The sequence below is a fragment of the Acanthopagrus latus genome, chromosome 23 (assembly GCF_904848185.1).
Source record: "Acanthopagrus latus isolate v.2019 chromosome 23, fAcaLat1.1, whole genome shotgun sequence".
Classification (NCBI taxonomy): domain Eukaryota; kingdom Metazoa; phylum Chordata; class Actinopteri; order Spariformes; family Sparidae; genus Acanthopagrus; species Acanthopagrus latus.
In genome coordinates this window covers 18,787,904-18,810,529 of record NC_051061.1, presented here as the reverse complement: position 1 = coordinate 18,810,529, position 22,626 = coordinate 18,787,904, and the positions used below count along the sequence as shown (strand labels likewise).

At 42.5% G+C, this 22,626-nt stretch overlaps 1 long non-coding RNA gene across 1 annotated transcript in view; it reads right to left on the bottom strand.

Moving 5' to 3' along the window:
• The window catches only part of LOC119014299, a 67,346-nt gene extending 53,825 nt beyond the window's left edge, over positions 1–13,521 (bottom strand). Inside the window, exons 1-2 of the long non-coding RNA XR_005072925.1 lie at positions 13,429–13,521; positions 13,083–13,155 (exon numbers count right to left, since the gene is read on the bottom strand). This is a non-coding gene — a long non-coding RNA (uncharacterized LOC119014299). The remainder of the gene's footprint in view (positions 1–13,082; positions 13,156–13,428) is intronic.
• Positions 13,522–22,626: the final 9,105 nt, after the last annotated feature.

Sequence of the window (22,626 nt, the reverse complement as noted above, 5' to 3'; positions counted from 1 at the left end):
TGCTTTTGGATCCATTAGTGACAGCCTCCGCTGTCCACTTTCAAGGGAAATGTCCTGGGACCGTTAAAAATGCAGTTCATTAAAATGTTCCTTTTTTCAGGTCCACAAAATTTCCTTCGTGCTGTCAACGTGTCATCGTAATAAGTTTATGAGCAACAGGACAAAGTAGTTTCCCAGCGGTGGTGAAAATAGAATTGAACAATTATGAGTCAGAGATAATGTGGTTGTTGTCATTTTCCTCTTTTCATACATAAGAGCATTTCATTCTGACAAATGAATATGAAACATCCCCCACAAACCGACTTTAAGATGAAAGTGAGGCTATAATGTCTGACACTTCCGTGTGATATCCCACATCATCGCCGCTGCTGAGATCTTTTTTTCGCAGGAAATTCTCCAAGTGTACTTTCATAACATCGAGGAGACTTTAAAGTTGTTTCTGTCACATTTCATGAGTCATTGTTGCTCTTCAAAGCAACGACTGGAGCAATTTCGCTTTCAGCTCTCGGTAGTCCATCAGATGATGAAAGCGTAACGGCGCTTTCATTGAACACTTACGAATCCAAAGTTCTACATAAAACCAAATTTTCAGAGTATCCTCGCCGCTGATCTGAGCAAACTTTGCCACTGCAGCAACACAGGAATGGAAGAAATTACAGTTTGTTCCAGATTGGTTTTACTAGTTTGATGAGATTGCTCCCTCCCCCTCCATTTAACCAACCAGAGTCTGCCACGAACACTATCAGCCAATCACGTCCCTGCTGTCAAACCTACAACAGCTCTCCTCTCTGTTGCCGTCAGCTGTCATTTCAGGCATTCAAGCGACCCTCCTCCACCTCATCCTCCTCCAGCTCTTCATCTAGTGGATGCCAGAATCAACTCCCCCGTCGCCAGATCTCCGGGATCCTTGTTCCTCCATCACCTCCACCACCACCACCTTCACCACAAGTGTCTAGACTCCATCAGGGGAGGGGTTTCCTATTCCAAGATTCATCATCTCCCCAAATATTTCTTCATCACGATGGAGACTAACTGCACACATGGCAATAAATCTTCATGCTCACTCAAAATAATTATATACCTCCTGACTGAAACGGTTAAGTGTGTTTGCCCTTTTTTTTTTTTATCCTGGGTAAATTTGGATACAATTCAACCATTTCTTACCTGTTTATCTACATTTTGATGCTTCTGGCTGTATTTTTATTTCGGTATCTTTAAATGGCTGTCTTTAAACTTCTCTTAGGAGCATTTCTTGCTGGATTTGATTGCTTGTGATAAATTCTTTAAAGTTCTCCCGTGGCGTTAATGTTCTTGTTTTTGTTTTTTGCAGTGGAAGCTACATTTGGTTTGCCGGTAATGAGAAATGAACTGCACACTAATGTGTGACATTTACTGTACCTACAGACACACATACACACACAAAATAGTCACACTCCCATAATTTACTTACACATTAATACTTACACCTGTGTTTGTAGGGCAATAGGAACAATGGATACATAGATATAGTGGTATAACACACATATCAATGAGAGAAAAAAAGATGGAAAAAAGTTTTATAAAACATTGGTAGCTAACTGCATTAGCCAGCTCATATGGGCTGGATTTGCTATGTGAATACTGTAGTGCTGTACTGGTGTTATATATCTTCACCTCACATACACACCATAGCACAGCAGAGCGATTAGAATATCCATAATAAACTTCCCACCAATACCGCATTAGATACAATACTGCCCCTAAAAGCTGAGATAAACAGCCTTTCTGTGGCAAATCTAAACACCAGATTCTAGACTGATATGCAGCACCAGCAGCAGGTATTTTTATCTCAATATTCATGTCTTGTAGCAGATAGTCTTCTCCTCTCTCGTGAAATGTTATGAAGCGATGATAAGCTGCAGATGACCATCAGCACATGACTTTAAGATTAAGGTTGTGAGGAGCGCCGCTTGTACTGCATGTACCGCGTACCATTAAATAGGAGCTCGGTTCAGATGCGATTATGATACGAAGTAGAGTAAAGAAACTGTCACATAAACCTGCCGAAAGTAAGGCCGCTGAGAAAAAAAAATGTAAATTTGAGAGCCTAAGATAAGGAAATAAATATTTGTACATCAAGAGGCTGTTTTTATATCCTCAGAGCCAACATCTCCTCTGCTAGGGACCAAAGTCTTCACCTCAACATTCAATCAGCACGAAAAACAGACACAAACACAGAAATAATCTCAGCTAATGTTCTCCTGAATCTGGGATTGACAGTTTAAATCAAATCAAAACACAAAAAATAGCAGGTTTTTCAAAAAAAAAAAAAAAAAGACAGGAACATGGTAGGTATCACTTTATCAATCACTTTAATTAACTTTAATCCACTTAAGACAGCGTCTGCAGTTTGCTGCTACATCATGAAAACAACCGGGAAATAATCCCTAACTACCCTGCTGAGGTTTAATGAACAGCAGATTATCATGTCACTTCTAATATAGATAAAGGATTACGTAACGTGGGAGAAACCTGCGAGACGTTTAGGCACATAACTGCTCTAACCACGGCTCCCGTTAAAGTGCAGCAAGTCTGGTTCATTATTTCTTTTCCTATTTAAACTCAGCCCGGAGATAATTGTTTTGCCCCGTTTCTGTTGAGTTTCTGTATTCTCTCTTTTAAGCAGCATATTTATTGGTGAATTCAAACCAATTATGATGTACATTAGCCTTTATTTGTTCGGTTTGTGAAGATAATTGGTGAAAGTAGTGCCGTTCTACTAACTTGTGATGAGCTTAATAAAACTATTAGGGGCTGGATATTGAGTGGATGACTGTTTTATTTCGTATCATTTTAATTATAGTCCAAATTAGCCCAACAGCTGAGTTTTTCATAGGCGCTTGTGAAGGTGCAGCATTCTGTGAACCGCTTGTTATTGCAGGTATAAATCTCTGGCATTATTGGATTTCGGTGTAAAACATAAAAGTCATAAATTGCCACAACCAAAAAGGAGCTGCGGCGCAGGCTTCAGACCGCGAGTGCTCAAAATGCATCCTCCTCCGGTTTTTACAATAAGAGATAACACGACCATTAGGTTCATTGTAATGACTGCACATGGCAGTTATTCAAATCTATCTCTGTAATATGGGGATCAGCGCCTCTTCCAGTCATAAACCTCGGCGGAAATCACATAAAGAAGGAGGAGAAATACTATTTTGTGAACTTTCATATAATGAGACTATTGCCCTCCAGATGAGTTACAGGTTCCACGACTTTATTGAACAAGCTCGGAATTGGTGCCGGCCCACAGTGTAGGTTGGGAAAAAAAATGGTTAGTAATAAAGTGATGTGTTCTGTCTTTTAACATTTTGCAACTCGTGAGGTTGATGTGTGGGTTCAGCGCCGACTCTCTGCACTCCCACATCTAACCGAAGGAAGGAATCTCCATCCGTCTGTCTGGATGTTATCCACTTATCTCAAGAACCGTTCACCTGATCTACTTCACACTCGGCAGGTGTGCTGCTGAGGATCCAGGCAAACACAGTGTCAGATTCGATGCAATTTGGACACGTGACACATTCAATATTAATAGATTTTGAACTGACAGTGAACACTGCTCGGTGTAGCAGCGGGGCCACAGCTTCAGCAGACTTGCCATCCCTCCTGATTTTCCCAGTAGACTCCTGTTTTGCATTTTTCATTTCACAATTCTCCTGTATTTCTCCTGATGTATGACAATATATTGCACACCTTTTGCCCTCTTAGTCACCGCAACCACTTTCTGGCAGTGTTCACCGCGCATGCTGCTTTACTGTTGCACCTCGTCCCCCTCAGTGAGCAAGAGACGGACTGAGAAGAAAGACGAGACTGAATATTCAAACAAATTTCTGATGCACTATCAATCCTTGTCGAGAGGCTGACAAACACAGGGCAGACTCTATAAAGGGCAGGGGCAAAACTGAATGAAAAGTGACAAATATTACTTCATGCCAAAGCTTTACACAAGTTTGCACCAGGGGGCAAATTATTCTGCAGCGTTTTCTGAGAATTCAAAGTAGTTTGACATAAAAACGCTGTTGCATTTGACTCATGCTGCTGTTTTTTTCTGTCTTTAAATGTCATTCGAATGCAGGAAACACATTTCTTGAATCTCAAGGTTTCCAGAACACCGCCTCGGTTGCTAAATTCTCCCTATTCTTAAGGTCTCAAGGTTTCTAAGTATTGGCCGCAGCACTTCAGTGGCTTCACGTCTCTGCAGACTGAAGCTGGACTGTCATGTCATCTCATGATGAAGCAGAAGGTTAAACGAGTAATGCTTCAGCGAGAACTAGAGGTGAGATTTTAGATTTCCATCAACAATAGTATGCTAGCTAGCATTTACTGTTACAGCTGCCAGGAGATGCCTTTTAGACAGCAGTAATTGTCCGATGTAATGATCCATCAGGTTTGATATCATCCCAGTGGACCCGATGAGTCCGTAAGCACTGGATCTGTGAACCCTTCACATGAGCAGCTAATCTGGGCCGAACAGCACATTTTTGGGCAGGCACTGCACTAGTACTGTTAAGGTACAAGGGAGTCAAACCCAAATTAAGACCAACACAACATTACAGATGATCCAAGATTATTTTAAACCCACAAATATGCAATCAGGGAAATGAACGTAGTTATTGATAACGCCTCAAATGTGAATACTGGTTCATTTACATGGCAAGACATCACAGTGTAGATAATGTTTCTTTCTTGTGTAATGACAGCTTCTTGTTTTGGATCCTCTTCAAGACATTCGCACGAAGATGGAACTTTTAAATTCAATTACCAGAGAATCTCAGGGTTTTCAGCTCACTTAAAAAAAAAAAACTTGTTATTTACTGCTGCCTTCTGATGCTGTTCATCACCTTTATTTGTTTTTTATGTCTTTATTTTCAGTAATACCTCCCAGTTTGTCTGCTCACAGTTTATTTGCAGCTGCCTTGTGTATGAACTCTGAGATATAAATAAATGTGCCTTTCCTCGCCACATTTTATTGCCCCATAAAATGCTATATAATTTGCATATTTAGTTGAAAATGTTGAATTAAGCTCTTTTGATATAATATTGGCTGTGTGGTTATCCTGTACCAAAACAATCAGACTCGCATTAACTGATGCATTGGGTCATTTAGCGGTCCTGCAAGCTTTAAACAGAACATTACCATCTCATGAAGTCCATATGGCTTATCTGCACATGTTAGCGTGTGTTTTCATCTCACAAATGTAACTTGAGTATTCACAATCCTTGAGGGAAACATCTGGCAATATGGCTGCTAAATGCTCCACTTTTTACCATTTAGTCACTAACTGTGTTGTCTGCTGTCTGGTGCCGGACAGTGGGCTCTTTGGAGGCACTCTAACTGAAAACAGCTTGCATGCTTCCCGTCAAAAATGAGGCAGAGAATGAATTAAATTGGCGAAGTTGGGGAGAACATTTCACACACGAGTGAAACTAGTTAGAGCAGTGCATGAAGAGACGAGACAACACGCAACATATGCTCAGGTGAAAGTCTCATAACGGACGGTCTGCAGCTGATAGGTCACCTGCAGGTGTAACCTACCTGCAGAGGTTTTAAACATGCTAAAGCTCCACTCGTTTATAGTCGATGCCAAAGCTACATGGGACGAGTGCCTGACTGCTGACCTGAATTAGCCGTGTGATGAATTTGGCTGTGCTGTGGGAAAAGGGACAGTCTGTACTTTTGAGCATTTGCTGTCAGATTCGCACTGCTTCAGGCAGAATATTGAAAATAAATAAAGACTGAAGAATCTGGAGCAGCAAAATGGATGAATACGGTCCAGGAGGCAGAAATAGAGTGGCAGACATGAAAAGACTTTAAGGGGCTCTAGCAAACATATTTCATGTATTAATCTTTCTTTGTATTGGCCACATGAGCAGTTGCCTATACGAGTGTGTGTACCATTTGTCTAAGTTGTTTAACTCGGCTGGCCTGTGGATTTCTTTATAAAGGACAAATCCAAAGTATGTGACTTCACGCACGTTCTCGAGTGCTTCGTCTCAGCGCCTCTCTCCGGTCCTCTGACAGAGAACAGTAGCCAACATTAGTTTAGAAAAGGAGTCTGCCAGCGTAAACTGACGACCAGCTTCCAGCGCAACACAGAAGATCCCTGGAACCGTTTTGAGATCATTTTTCGATGATGTGTTTATTTTTCGGGTTCGGCAGGGCCTAGGCAGAGGAAGTCTTGGAAACAGGAGACAGTATAATATGGCTGGTAGTGTAGGCAGTAAAATGACTGAGCAGTGGCTTCAATCAGGCAGCATGGATGGAGAGAGACACTGGGGAAGTGGCAACAATTAAGCTCTTGAAGTTGCGGGACTGTCAGCAGAAGCAGACGTACCGCAACACGATTTCACTGAGCTATTCAGTCTGCCATCAGGCTGGATTCTGCCCGTAAAAGAAATGATGGTCGTACTTTGGCACAAAGGAAGGAAGAGGCATTGTTTTCCGTGGTCGCTATCTCCAGGTAATGGTGGAAGGAACTGGCATAACTGTGCAAACTCTAGGCTGGAAAAGACAAAGAACCCTGCTGATGAAGGAGGCGCAGAAGAGAACGGACAGGCATTCACTCAGTAAAGAGGGCCGGTGTTGTGTCAAGGTCTGTTCCCATGCTGATATGTGTTTCCTCTCACCAGTGAGCCTGAGATAATTCAAAACCAACATGTTTTCTACCAGATCAGTATGTAACAAAAAATACATGCAACTGGATGTTTCACTTTTGCTTTGGACAGTAGCCAGGTTGCTACCGTTAGCCATGTTGCTAATGCTGTCTTTGCAACAGTAATGCAAGAGGGAAACTCCAGGAGGGAGGATTTGAAAAGTTGTCTGTTCCTACTTTAAGATCAAAACTGATCGGAGATCTGTTTTCTGAATAAGGCCCTCGATACAAAAAGTTACATGTTGTGTTTCAGCTTTAAAAGAACAATCACACGATCGCTGTCGAACATTCATTACCCTCAAGTCATCAGTCTGAACATGATTTAACATTCTCGAAACTGAGAGTGGGTTTATATCAATCATTTTCAACATTTTAAATAATAATCAGTCTTTAAGTATTGGCAGAAGCGACTCGACTGCAGACTTCTCGCAAAGTTTAGGAATGCAATTAAGGTGATACACAAAATTGCTCATTGAGAGCAGATTTGTTTTTGTCTCCCCAGTTTAAGACGTTCCTCCTGATGATAGGTTACTCATCCATTGTCACCGTGATTGCACATCCAGTATGAAGATTGAGAACAAGCTAATTTAAAGTTTTGACGTAGATAATGCCACCTGATTTTTCTGCTGCTGGATCTCAACAAAACATCTATCAAAGTATCCACTCATAAATCATCCCTGACAGGGTATTTAAAAACAAATACACATTGAAGTCGTGAGTGCGGAGTCACGCGGTGTCGCGGCTGCGAGCTCGGCACCAGTGCACCCACGTTTTGGCACCAGATCATCGGTTTTGTCTTCTTCTTCTGCTTCCATCAGTGTCCACTGATTGATAGTGACACTTCATTTCATTTTTTTTTCTCTCTCTCTCTCCCATAACTTCCAGTTGCCTTCCATGCCGCAGTGTAAACATGTAGACAATGAACAGCAGTGCACGAAACGAGACGGACAGCGGGATCATGTCTGCACTTGTGTGTCGGCGGGTCGTTGCAGGCCCGGTGATGAGAGACAACTTTCGGCTACATGACTGGCATATTTGGATGAACACACAGCCTCAGGATTTCATTGAGCGTTGATGCACCGCTGGGCCGGAGACAGATTTCCTGCTTCACGAAAACACACAAGACTTTGGGCCGGGAATAATCAATGAGTTTGCTTCACCACTACAGCCACGAATCAAGTTGAGTGTCTTGAAATCGGGCTGGTATCCTGCAGAGGGAAGAAGCCGTGCTCGTTGCACTTATTTTCATTTCATTTTGCCGGTGGATAACCAGTAATATCCGCCTGTACACCCGCTGAGAAAGATGCAGCTCTTTTCAAGTCCGCCCCTGCGGCCGACCTGATTGTTATATTGCTATGTGCCGCTAAGACAGTCAGAATGCTCAACAGACGCTTTCCATGATGAGGAGTTATTTGTCAGTCTCAAGTCTGTCACTGAGGGAAATATGGGACAAGCCAGTCCAGTCACCTCAGAAATGATTTGTTAACTCTGGGTGAGTCGGCACAGAACAAACTATCTCTGATGCCAACATCTAGAGCTAATGTGAAAATAATGGGCCATTCATGTGGCATGCTGGAAACTAAACAGTGGAGACCCAATTGCAAGAACGAAATGTTGGCAATTTAAGTTTCTGCAAAACACAAACATGTTTGAAATGTATTTATTATATAAACTTTTGTTTCTTTAGATTGAGTTTTGGATCATGACAGCACTATCCTTATGCTCTGGATAGGCTGAGGCACAAAAAAACACTTGGTTGGGGTTTGGAAAAGATCCTGTCTTAGCTTAAAATACTTGTGGTCGGCACAAATACGGTTGGACATTGTCCTGATGTCTCTGACTCTGTTTTGTTGGCATAAATGAGTCTCGAGAAGTCCCAACTCCTTGTCAAAAATATCTATCCCCTCAAACGCAGCTGGAAATTGTCCCTGTTTTAATATCATCACTCCTGGCTCCAAAAAACAAAGATGGCGATGGCCATAATGATAAACCCGAAGCTGCATAACCACAGTCCACAAATCAATGTGGGATGCAGATCCAAAACTGAAATATCTCATCAAATACTGGACGGATCTGTGCAGATACTCACGGTGCCAACACAGAGGGCTCTGCCAAAAAAAAAAAAAAAAAATGCAGGGTTGTTTAACAAAAGAGCAGGCTCAACCTTTAATGCACTGAATGTAACATCATCCAGAAAAACACTGCATCAGCCAATAACATATCTGCAACCGCAAAATTCACGTTGTTTACTTCCTAATAATCATGACAATTAACTGAAATAGTTACCAGTTCTCTGTTGCTCCAGCTAGACTTCCTGGATCATACTTCACTGTGTCACCAGTAACTTTAAGTTGAATTATTAGCAGCTCTCACCTTCTTCTTGTGTCTAACTGTGAGCCAGATCCAGTAAGTGTGCATGTTTTTTTTCAGTACTTTACTTTTTGTAGTTAAATTATTGTTTGATATTCAAATTAGTCAATACTGCTTGAATGGCTTCTGTATGAAAACACAACTGTTTACTTCAAAACAGTAATGGCTTTTCAAACCAGCCACGTAAAAACGACCTGTAGTTGTTTACCATTTTGTTCGACTGGTCTGTGGTCACTTCATACTCAACACTGTTTTTTTTTTAACTTTTGTTTTCTCATCAGTGTCCCTGCTGGTATTGACTGAGTCTCTGTGATGTAAATGTGGGGCAAACGCGGCACTATTGACCGAAAAGCTTTATTTTTAACACGCGGTGGCAGAGCAATTGTGTTATCACCATGACTGCAAGCAATATAAACTTTCACTCTTGAGTAATAAAGCCTCAAATTAATCAGGCAAATCGTGTTGTCGCGTTTGCCATCACCGGCCCAGGATGCGATGTTTCATCAGCACGCAGCGAGCCAGCGCATGCTTCCTTCCAGAGAAGCAAAGCCGCCGTTTGGAAACAGTCTCCTCGTGTCCTGAATGAGGGATTGAACAGTTCTCAACAATGCAACATAAATTGAGGCTGCGGGCCCCCAGAGGATTCTGGCTTCCTCATTCTCGCCTCAATTGGTCACATCGAATGAAAAGAGGCGAGGCCATTCCTTAAGCAGACTATCAGACTGAAGGTGCATCACTGTCCACAGCTCTATGCATGAGGAAACGCAAAAACACATAAATCTGTGAAACTGAAAATTGCCAGTTCTGGTTTCTGTATAGTAGATATGCAGTATTGTTTCCCAGAATCTATTAAATTCTTCTGGAAAAGCTTCTGGCTGCAGAAAAATAAGACCCAACAGCTCCCAAAAAAAAAAAAAAAAAGAAAAGATGATAGTAAATAAATGCTCCACACCAACACCATCTGTAACAGGCACGTGTCCGGGGGCCCAAAGAGTCAAGGGACCCGTGGAACCAGCGCCGCTGCCTAAAGTGACATTTCTTAATATTTCCAACACTTCTTGTTGGATAGTCGATCCAACAAAGAGACGCAAAACAACCACAAAGACATGTGAAACAATGAAAAAGATATACAAAATGACCAGAAAAAGGAACACCATGGCAAAACCAGAGGAAACAGTCCAGCCACTACTGCAGCCGCTGAGCACCTGGCGGTGGTCACGCCAGCAGCCCGTCAGGTAATCAGGGGAGAGATTCACTCATTCAGGCTTACAAGCAGGCCGTCAAATTAGCCGTTAAGTGAGCAGCAAACAACCAGCATCACTTGGATTTCTACCCAGAGGCTTGTAAGAAGCTTGTCTGTTCGAGTGAGTCTTTTTCTGGCTGAACCAAACACAATCTTCGAACAATGCTGGACATCCCCAGATTTATTGTGGCTCACCTAGACTTTCTCCCTCTTCTCCTCCCCCACCTAGGAAAACTGACCATTAACCCGAGGGAGAGGCTGGAGCTGCAACAACGTGATTAGAAAGGCTCATCGCTCTCACTCTGCTCTGCCGGCAGAACAGTGGAGCAGCCCTTTGTTAGCTGAAGGCTGAGCACCCAAACGGTCCTGGATGGGAGGAATCTTCAGTTCCAGTTCGACCCCCTCCTCAAAAATGATTTATTTAACACACCTTTGTTTACTGTTACTGTTTGAGCCTCATATTCTACTGTGACTTCTGCCTGTGCCTCCTGTGGTTCTGCCAAAACACAAACAGCTACGAAGATACACAAACAAAAACACACACACACACACAGAACCACTACAAAGAGATGTGAAACAACCACAAAGATATAACTACAAAGAGACACAAAAAACTGCAGAGATGCAAAACAACCGCAAAGATGCAAAACTACAAGATACACAAAATGAGCCCAAGAAGGCACAAACTACAGAGAGACGCAATGAGAAAACGAGATACCCAAAACAAAAACAAAGACACACAAAACTACAAAGAGACAAACTACAAAGAGGTACAAAAAAGAGACACAAACAACTACAAAGATGAGGCCATCTTGACCACCCAACCCATGAGTGCTTTGAACTCCATTTCGATCTCAGCTGTGCAGCCATAATGTTTTGTGAGTGAGCAAAGTAAAACTGTTTATGGGGTAGTTCGCACTCCAATAGGCGTCTCCAGGACCACATTTTGTCATGATGAGACACACACACAGTGAAAGCACTAGCAGCCAACGCTGTTGTGGCTGCTAATAACCACAGAGAAACAAAAAGAGACGCCAAGCAACTATAAAGGAACCTAAAATGGCAACGAGCAAAGTAACTGCACCTCTTCGCCAACGTAGAAGCAGCGGGGGGTCTTTTCTATATTTTACACGTCTGTCCCAGGGGCCCACTGTCTCACATCACACCCATTCCTCACCCAAAGATTCCTCTAAACAACGTAGAGAAAATATTCTCAGTATTAAAACTCATGTCATGGCAAGTAGCAATAACGTCATATTCTGTCCAGCCCTAATGATGTCCTGATCCGAAAGGGCTCAGTAACTGGGAAGCCTGTCAGAAGCTAAGATATATGCCTCTTATTTATGGAACGTCAATAGTATGGACGATCCATCCGCAACTTGCTCCTTTGATTAACTCACTTCATTTGGATCTACTCTCACGGGCTTGTTTCCGTCCTCGCCTCGATCGATGACCCCCTCTGTTTGTTAAACAGTCACGTGATCCCGGGGTTGTATTTTTAGCACCGGCAAACATGATCGTTTATTGCAGGGCCATTGCAGAATTTCAGATTATGTGGTAAATTCTGCATGTCTGCTATAAAAAAATATCAGTACACATTATAGGATGGCTTGTGGCGAGGGCTCCTCGTGCTTTTTTCCTACTGCGAGACTATATTTCCCAACATTACACAACCAAAAGTGCCCTCATGATCTCCTTAAATTGCATCAGTATCACTTAATTTAATTCAAAGCATTACCATTGTATTCAAGTTCCCCTTTCTAAGCTCTTAATGCTTTTGGAATCTCAAGTTTTGGCTCTTTGTAGTCGACTGATGAACTACACGTCTTTGTAATAGAGACGAAATAAAGCTGGCCAATTACTGAGACAAGCCCCCTTCATTAAAAGAACTGAGACATGTTATTCCCATGACTTCAAGGCAGAGCTCTCACTTCAAAATGATGTCGTTCTTTTGAGGGAATGTGGACTGCGCTTCTCTCTTAACAACACAAATCTCACTTGGACCAGTAAGCTGCAGCACTGACAGTGAATGCCAGCCCCAGTTAATGTGATTGATGGAAGAGCTGCCTGTGAGCCTGGTAGGAATGGTCACTGTGGTTGAGAAAGAATTTTCTTCCAACAATAACTATGATGGTTTTCAAGGTAGCCCATAATCCGACGCTGTGGCTCCACAGTAATGGAAATGTTAAGATGAATTAGTCCACACATGGCATTAGAGACTGATCTCACAGGCAGCGGAATTTGATTAAACTTCTCAACAGTCTCGCCAGACGTCAGCGTTCCGGTCTCCAGCAGCGTGGCCATCAAGTCTGCCGGCGCAATTTGACAACAGGCCTGCATCGATCATTTATCCAGCCAGACAAACACGTGGCCTTTCTCAGCGGAGGTCAAAATTTTTGCTTCATTAGTCACTTTTCGTTTTCATTAATTCACAATCAAACCGCATCTCCCGTTGAGAAAAACAGCCAATTGTTCCACATGAACACCGACAAAATGCAGGAAATGCTTCATTCCTGACACGGTCGATTTAACATGAGAATTATTTTAAGGAAAGTCAGCAGACGACTGCACACATTTATGATGACTGATATACAGTTTATATGTATTCCTTTCAGATACACTACAACAACAAAGTGATTTAGAAGATAGTGCTGTTGTGGCTTGGTGTGTGGATTTAGTGTCATTTAGGAACAAAAGTGGAATTTATATATGAATGAATTATAATTATGTTTTCCTGAGGGTATAATCACCTAAAAAAAAACCTGTTGAGTTTTCATTACCTTAGAATGAGTCTTTACATCTACAGAGGGAAGCAGTCCTCTTCAGCAGACTCTGCCATGTTCTTAGCAGCCACTGATGGAGAGGGTGAGACGAGGGATATTTAGTTGGTTTCGAGCTGCAACACCACAGCTAGATGCCGCTACATCCTACACGCTGATTTTGTGACTCTTTTTTGGTTTGCCTGGACTCCTGGTTTTTGTGTTTCATTCAGCTTTGTTTAGATGAAGCTCGCTTTTTGTCGTCTGCACTTGGGTCCTTACCTTGTTTGTAACAATCTGTGAGTGTTGCTGAAAAGGCTTCAACAAAGTGCAAACAAAAGAAAAAGTACAAATCAATGAACCTTACCACAGGGACAAACTAGGAGACACTGGAGAAGACGCGGGTGGGAAACACAGGGCGGCATCATGGGAGAAACATGGATGAACACGACACAGACTGGCAAAGACATGAGGGAGAGGAAAGACTAGATACAGACATACTAACGAGGGGATCAGGTACAGGTGAGGGAAAGGAACGGAAAAACACCGGAAGGAGGGAAAATCACATAGAGGGAGGATCCGAAAAGCAAAATGTGACACTTAAGGGCACAATTTCAAAATAAAACAGGAAACACAAGACCAACAAAACTCATGTCAGATATCCTCCATTGGTTACATGTCTTTGTCACAAGTGTTTGATAGCCACATTTGAGGGACCATTGCAAAGAGAAAATGTGTGTTATCGACTGGTAAATCATTATTCTTACTCCCTCATATCATCATTGTTATTGGCCCCAAAAGTTGGTTGGGTTGCAATATAAATGTGTTGGTTAACATGTGTCTTGACAAAATAATCACTTTGAATTTTATGTGTGGGACTTTTCCTTTGGTTTTCTATGAGCAACAACAACATGAACCGTTTTTATTCAACTATCCACCTAACACAGCGCAGTCTTTTCTGCAAGCATATCAGCGTCTCATAGAAACCATCATTAAGTCGGTATGGTGTCAAACATTGATGTAATGCAGTGACATCCCTGCAGTCATGGCCGACCCTCAGACAAAGACCGATCTCGGGCACTCCAAGTACAGAATTTCACATATATCATTAAAATAGTTGGTGAGACATCCCAGTCTGGACCTGAATGTTGAATGCCACGGTTCTAACAGCAAAGGTATCTGGAAGAAGCTATACAGGTTGATTTAAGTATTAATATTCATTGCATAATATATACGGTCGAGTTGCTGGTGGAGGAAATCGGAATTGATTGCGGTGATAATTAAGGAATTCTGATGCATCACATGTAGTGTAGAGTGTATGAATATTAAATCACACCTCTCTTAATAAGCAGTTTGGACACTAAACCCTAGACAGGACCCAGCTTCCACTTCCTGCACCTGCTGCATAAAAGAACAGGAAATTCAATCTGTGAGGGAGTTTGTTATTCAGCCGGTCTGGGATCATTTTCAACCAGGAGATAAGACACTTCTATGCATCAAATCCTGTTCCATATTACTGTCAAAGTGGGGAGAATCATTTGTGGTCACACTGCAAATTACAATATTGATTGTAAAATGGGGATGTGAAGTGTTATGCTGCCGCACCTCATGCAGACAAACTTCTGCCTGAGGTGTCTGACTGTGTTGGCGCAGACAGATCTCTGTTGTCTTTATGGACACATTCTTTGTTATATCGCCCAGGCTTGTTGAGATTAAAGTCATCTTTTAGAGGATTCATGGGAAAATTGCAACACAATTTTGTTACATAAAAAATGAAAAAAAAAAAAAGCTTCAAACATTCAAACAGACATTAAAATGAAGCAGTTTGTAGAAAACTATACACAGAAAAAAGGCATTTTGAACTGAGGAAATATGAAATACAGACACAAATCCAGAAAGATACTCATGCAAATATAGAAGGCCCAGTTTTTATCTGGAAGGAAAGTGATGGCAGAATAAGGCAAGGACAAAGCGACCTGTACAGTTATTGTGTTGATGAGAGATCGATTCATTTTGGCTGGCTTGACAATGGTGATTTTTCACCATTAGGCTCCATTAGCTTTAGTTTAAGACTTAATCATGGAAATTATACTGCATCATTTCTATCTCAGCATGTGAAAAATGGTGGTGAGGTGGTTTCACAATAGAGGTTGTTACAGAAGCGGAGGGAGAACCGAGAAAATTACAAACGGACAAAAAAAAAAAAATGGGTGAATAACCTGACAAACCAATCTGCAGGAAAAAATATTAACATAGAAATAGGAATTAACAAGAGTCACAAAGGATAAAAATGGGTCAAAATGGGTCAGCGTTTAATTTAATAGTCATTTTACAACACCAGGGTTGGAGAGGGAAATGTAAGGTGAAGTCCCTTCATGCAACATAAAAAGAAATAACTATTTTTGTGTGCGATCTGTAGTCTGGGTGGTAGGACAGCAGATACCGATGTCACTGATGCAAAGAAGTTCTGGGCAGTTTAAATCACCCACCGTGCTCCTTCCTGTCCTGGGCTGTGAGCAGTCCAGCCAGGATGCTTTTAATTGCTACTCCTTAAAAGCTGCCACCAAAAAAAAACACAAATATTGTAATAGTAAAATATGAGAAGTGTTTAGCAGTGTTGGGTTTGGGGTGGGTGAGATGTTCTGCAGCACATTCCAGCTGTGAAGTTCATGCAACCAAGCATGACTGTGGTAAAAATACAGCAGGTCTGACTGTCGTGATCTGTCACTGCCACAGGTTAGAGGAGAGGGAGAGGCGATGCAGACTTTTTAATGTTTGGCACGTTAGTTTCATCCCGATTAAAAATGACAATCGCTTAATTATCTCCTATACGGCTTCTCATATTACAGCCCTCCTGATAGTAAACACCTCACTCCTGGCATCTCCCTCTCTTCCATTCCACCATCTCAGCAACCTTGACTAAGCCCAGTAAAACTACAATGATGCCCCTGGGTGCAGAGACACAGAGCAATAAGCTCAAAGTACCACAGAGTTGTTTTTCCCGGCAATATGTTTGTTTGGTTTTTTTGCCAGAGCTTTGCTCTTTCTTTCCTCTTTTTTTTCTCACAAAACCAAAAGACCGTGGCAGGAAATGTTAATTCATTCAACAGCAGGCTGAGGAAAATGGATGATAGAGCCATTCTGAAGCAAAATCAGAACAATAAACCGGGAAACAAAGAGACTGCTCATCCTGGAGGCGACTCCTGTCACAAGGGGAGAAGTTTTTCCAAACAGTGTGTCCTGCTGAGGCTCGCCTGCACCAGAAGACCACAGCAAAACACTACTTTCATTAAATGAAGCCGGTGCAGCGAAAGGTGAAGCCACCATATGGTGAAGCAGTGGCGACAGGTTGTGACTGTGCAGGAGGACGGCGACAGATATAGAGACTTAATGGGACTCAGGTGCTGCTCGTTGTCTCATCAGGCCGCCTCTCACCTCTGCCCGCCTCCTGACCGGCAACACAGCTCGGCCTGCTCGCCACACACATCCATCTTTCAGCTGTCTCATTTTCACTCCTTTCACATTGATGTGTTTTTGAAAATCTACTAAAAAAAAACGTCTCTTATGAGTCTCGTCAAGATGTTCATTAACATTAACACGAATATGTTCGCGTCCTCACCCCATCATTGACAGGTTTATTGTCTTATTATACAACATTTATAAGAACTATGAGCAAGTTCACTGTTGCAAGACTGCTTATGAACATATTTATTGAGTTGACCTAACATGAAATGTAATCTTTAACCTTTACTAAGCTTTTCTTTTGCTTTAATAAGTTTAATACTTACTTTACTATGCACTTATTAGCAGATATTGTAGGTTTTTGTAGCTACTGGATTTATTTTTTACTTTCTAAAGCCCTATTTGGATCAGACCTGTGTTATATTTCTTCTCTTGGTGCTTTTACATGTCTAGAAGGATAAAAAAAAAACACTGTCTGCGCCAACAGGAGCTCCTCTCTCCCACAGAAAACACTGCTCTGAAACGCCTCATCAGTAGTTAACACCTTTTATTTACGTGACTTTGTGAGGTCACACATTTGCATCATTTATGCCTATATCAACGTTAAAAATGAAGCAAACTGAAAGCTGAACACGTGACAGAGCTGACGATGACACTGAGAGCGATGCAGGCTCAGGCGTTTGTGAGCTGACCAATCAGAGCAGACTGGGGAGGGAGGGCCTTAAAGAGACAGGAGTACATACGGTACAGTATGGGGAAACCGATGTGTTCTTTGAGCATTAAAGCAGGTACATCTTTCCAAATAGTAACACAAAATTAAATTTTGAACCTTAAAATGAGCATAGTGAGTCTCCTTTAATCAGGTGGCTGCTGTAGAACAGGTGCGATGCTTCTGAAAGTTGACGTTACGTGGAGCCTTGAAAGCATCTCCAGGAGATAATGTCAGTAAATATGAATAAATACTGTGTTAATGAGCCACATGAAATACAATCCTGGCAGGGGGGTGTAATATCTAACTCACATGAGGTCCCCTGGTGATAGTAGTCCCATGGGAACAGGGCTTTAAATAGGCCAACCAGTTGACTGTTTTCCCAGAGACTTTTTTTCAATCTGTAGAGAAAATGCACATAAGATAGTTAAAAGTCATACAATGAGCTGGATTTTCTTTTTTGTCTTATCTGTGTTTGTTTTGATGGATTACTGAATGTCAACACAGATAGTGATAATCCTGAAAGGGAAAGGTCTTCCATGTTAACACACAGTCTTCGCAAATCATATGAGTATTTAAAATCACAGCTTGAATCGACCAAAACTCTGAAATAGTAACACGTTTAATTTCAGTCTTCTTGCATAACAACGGAGATGTTTTTCTTTCGCATTCATCAACCTCCCGCTGCTCTTCAAGTCTCAGGGAACGTTTTGGATGCTTTGCCAAAAGTGTTGTGTTCCTCTCCCGCTGGTAGAATGACAACTCCCCCAATAGGTGAAGTTTTGCACCTTCCAGGAACGAGACAAGTCGACCATAACAGCCAGCGGAGCACTGTGGGAGCGCGCAGACAGCTCGCCCCCATCCGTCTCCAATTCTGCTCGAGAAAAACAAAAAACCCAACGCAGCGCCTCTGGCTGTACAAGCGGCTCTCCACACAGCGCTGACATGAACCCAAGGGGTTGCCGCCGCACAGCCATGTCAACGTGAGCCTTCAGCATCTGCAGAAAGATTAATGAGCAAAAGACCAAAAGACTCCCCTGCCTCCTCGCCCGCTCTCTAAGTAATCCAGGGGGGGGGTTCAGTCATCACCTGAGACGCTAAGTGGGTGAATTTGACTTCAAAGTCTCGGATTTGATCTTAATTTATATAATTAAAGTCTAAATAGAGGAGACACGAGTGTATTTTGGCCCAAACCACTAAAACATTTTTCAACATTAAATCTGGCTGGAGAGAAATTTTCGGTATTTTTTTTTTCCCCAAATCAGCCACTCGAGTGTTACCACAGATGATGTGAGCTCCTCCCTCCAATATGTAAACAGATACATGAAGTGAGATGTCACACAATTAGCCCTTGCACCATCTGTCTTCTGCCCAGCCTTTCACTCCCAGTCGCATTTCTCTCATTCTTCTATCCAGCAGAAAGCAGATTGGCCGCACGATTCCCACAAGACCGCTCCCCATGTGTCCCGTGACAAGTTAATTAAACGGAAAAGAAAAGAAAACAAAAAAAGAATCCAATTAAAACTTAGATTTCTGCTCATCTTGTTTACGGAGCGCTTAAACAGGAACACTGCATGCATGTAGCTCTACTGTTGCGTTCCGCTGAGACCGCGATGATTCATCGTCGGGCACGTCGCTCGCTCGGAACCAGCACAAACAAACTATCCGTTTCTTACATGGCGAGGTAAGACAAATGCCCCACAGCCGCTAAACAGAGTGGAATCTGCAGAGATTTAAAAATAAAGATGAAACTGCAATCGCCGCAGACATGTCAACTCAAGTCAGGTTTATTTGTATGTCTCAGCGGAGCAACAACACTGGAGTGTCACGATGGCTGTGGGCTTTAAAGATTGTCTAACTATGAGATCGCAACATCCACATCTCCAATCTTTGTTGCATGACATCCCTTCTCTCTGTTTTCTCTCAGTCCCTGTCACCTCACTACTATCCACGGTCACAATGAAGGCAAAAATAGTCTTTAAAAAGTCATAACATCGTTGGTTTCTGACCCAGTGACAAAAACCACAGATGGATCAGAGTTGAATGAACAGGGAAGAGATCCTGAAAGCCAATCTTGCCAGAAGTGAGTATTACAATACTCCACATGAAAAGAATATTCTATAACTTTTGTCTGCCATGTTGTCTTGTCATCTTTCTGTTTAAAAAACATGTCACAGCCACACCTGAAAGATTTGCAGCTCCACTGTACTCGGGGTCCTTCTCCTTCTCCCCTGTTTTCCCTCAGGCTCTCCTCTGTGGGACCGCAGGCTGCCCAGGAACCGCTCTCTCTCTCTCTCTCTCTCTCTCTCTCTCTCTCTCTCTCTCTCTCTCTCTCTCTCTCTCTCTCTCTCTCTCTCTCTCTCTCCCTCCTGGATGTCGGTGCCTTGAACAGATGTTGGATCTGGACCGTCACCCCCCCTTGGAGTCCTGTTACGGATCATCACTCACTTGTGTTTTACAGTCAAAAAATATGTATTTGTTACAGCCACAACAGTGTCAGCTGGTGTGTGTGTGTGTGTGTTTGTGTTTGTGTGTGTGTGTGTGTGTGTGTGTGTGTGTGTGTGTGTGTGTGTGTGTGTGTGTGTGTGTGTGTGTGTGCCGCTGTCACTGTGTTCTTGGAGACAGCCTTTGCAATGGAAGTACTACCACAGAAGCAGTTTTGAGCACTTAGCCAGGTGTTTATATGCAACCAAATCACCAGAAAAAATGGTTTATGCTCACTACTTGGTTAGGGTTAGGAAAGACTGGCATTTGGTTTAAAATACCTGTTTCAGACACCACCAACACTGCTGGAGATATCCCAAGGTCTCCTCAAAAATACCTGCTTCTGTCAACACAAAACTGGCTGGAAATTGTCGCGAGGTCACCTTAGAAAGATCCGATCGTGTCTCACTTCCAGATGTTGAGACTCAGTTTGGAACTGCGCTCACTGGCTTGGCAGACTATCGCCTCAATCACCATGTAATTATGTAGTAATTACTACTGAGGACTCATGGGTCGCAAGGTGAACATGCTGACAGGAAACATGGATAGTGTGATCATATCGGATGCTCGTTTACTCGTGCGGCCTGTCCTCTTCTAGGTCACCGTGGTGGCGAGGAGGCCATGTGGCGCAGGTTCTGCCAGGCGCCACCTCGAGCTGCTCGGCCTCTCCTGTGATATCGCTGATGTTGGTGTTGTTCCTGAAACATCATAATCAATGTTGCTCATTAAAACTGACCAACACATTTTTTGTAATGTCATAGCTTCGCAACTCTGAAAAAAAAAAAAGATGTTATCCTTTCGAACAAGTATTTAGTGTCGCGACAGGGTCTATTTTAACCCAAACCATGTTTTCCTAAACCTAATCAAGGATTTCTGTTGCCTGAGGACAAGGTCTGAGGACAGAGGGTGTCTCACACTCTACAGCCCCCTGAGGTGTTGTGGTATGTGATTTAAGGCCGCATGCAGTGAAAAAGGGAGTGGGACTGGTGTGGCAGTTGTTATCCAGATGATTCACCCATTTCTGAAACTACCAGCTACAGCTGCCACGCAGCATTTTGATTCTCCTTTGAGTGACCGAAATCAGGAGTTACTTCAGCTCCCTGACATCACCCATGATTCATTGACCTGTTTGCTCTGAGCTGATGCTGAGCTGATTAAAAATGTAGCCCCACGCGGCGAGATGGAAGTTGCGTAATCTAAAATGGCAGCGCTTCGCTGTTTGATGTCGGTAAACACGGGCACAGTCTTTGTCTAGATAAGCCTTTTCTGGTTCTGTTTTTTGATCGTCAAGTTGACTCTCGACTGCCCTCCTGCATGCCGCTGTAAATGATGAAATGTAAAATTCAGCATCTTGAAAGGACAAGTCATCTGCTGTTACACAGATTTGGCACGGACGATGCCTTCACAGAGGAAAAAAAAGTGAGTATAGCGAAAGAGGGAGAAAATCAAATTTATACATTAGCTGATTCATCGGAAACATGATATTAAGATCTGACAATTATAGATGCTCTGGGTGTTTACAACGACCGATAAGTGGTCTTTCTGGTCTTCAAAGGATAGCTGACGATGATAATGAAGAATTACTATTCATGAGCCACAGAGGGGTTTAAAGCTATACTCGTGTTTGAAGGCTCTGATAAAGGGAGCTGACACTTTCAGACATCAAGTTTCATCAGATTATACCTCCCCTGGTATGTACTGCAATTACTAATTAAGAGTAGTGACTAGTTAATCTATCAATGGGAGGAAAATCCCCTTCCTCCTCGTCCTCCGTTTCTACCACACGTTGATTTATAGACACTTTTCTGAGCTAAATCCTTCTAAACTTAAAAACCACCTGAAGGTCAACGACTCCAAATGTTAACGTCAGGTCGTTTTCTTTCAGTTTCCGTCTGCAGTCATTTTCGATACTTTCGAATAAATGTCAGATTTGGCTAATGTGAGGATGGAAAAATGGTGCCACTGGGGGCAACACGTGCTTTGTTTATTCTCCGTAGCTGCTGCTTTTTTTTTATTATCCTCCCTTGTCTCTTTTGTAACCCTCCTCCCACAGCCATCCTTCACCTTGTTTGCAGTAATGGTCCTGACATTTTTCCGCAGGACGGCGGTAAAGTCAAAAAAGGGAAAAAAAGAGAAGAAGAAGAGGGAGAGGGAGAGGGAGATTGCTTGATTATTCACTGACATGTGTCCTTTTGTATGAGAGTGCCGGAGAGGCAGAAACAAAACACCTGGAAGTTTTTGGCAGACTTTAGCACACCATGGAGGGAGACGCACTGAAGCGCTGCACCTCCAATATCATGTTTGAACAGGCATGAATATTTTAATTGCACGCTTAATTTTTTTAAAACTCCCACATTTTCTGAGAAACTCGGTTGTTTACAGGGAAATTTCCCCCGTTCCATTATGTCAAATGGTTCCCCAAAACATCCACATCATAAACCGTGAGTGGTGCCGATAAAAAAAGAGCATACTACCCTGAGATTTCAGATTCATTTATTTGTGTGGATGGTATGAAATTATCATCATAATAGTAGTCATTACTTTGTGTCAGTGAATGGCTGCTTGGCTTGGCCTGCTAACATTCAGAGACAGGCTCGGGGAGTAATGAATGTTGTCAGACGAGCAATTCATTCTTGCAGCCCAGGTCAGCCAAGGGAATGAATGGGACGATGGTGAGGAATGATATTACCATTTCTTTAATTTCCTGTCAATTTGTGACTTAATATTAGAGAGTCGGTTTGTTTTTATTATTGAGACCGAGCGAAATTTGAACAAGAAAACATTCCTTCCTCACAAAATGTTTAAGAGTCCTGTTGCATCACATGAACATCATTTTACAACGATGACATTTGCAAAATCACTCCAAAGGCCAGCGTGCGTGCGGTTTTCATAAAAGCCCGCATGCGGTGG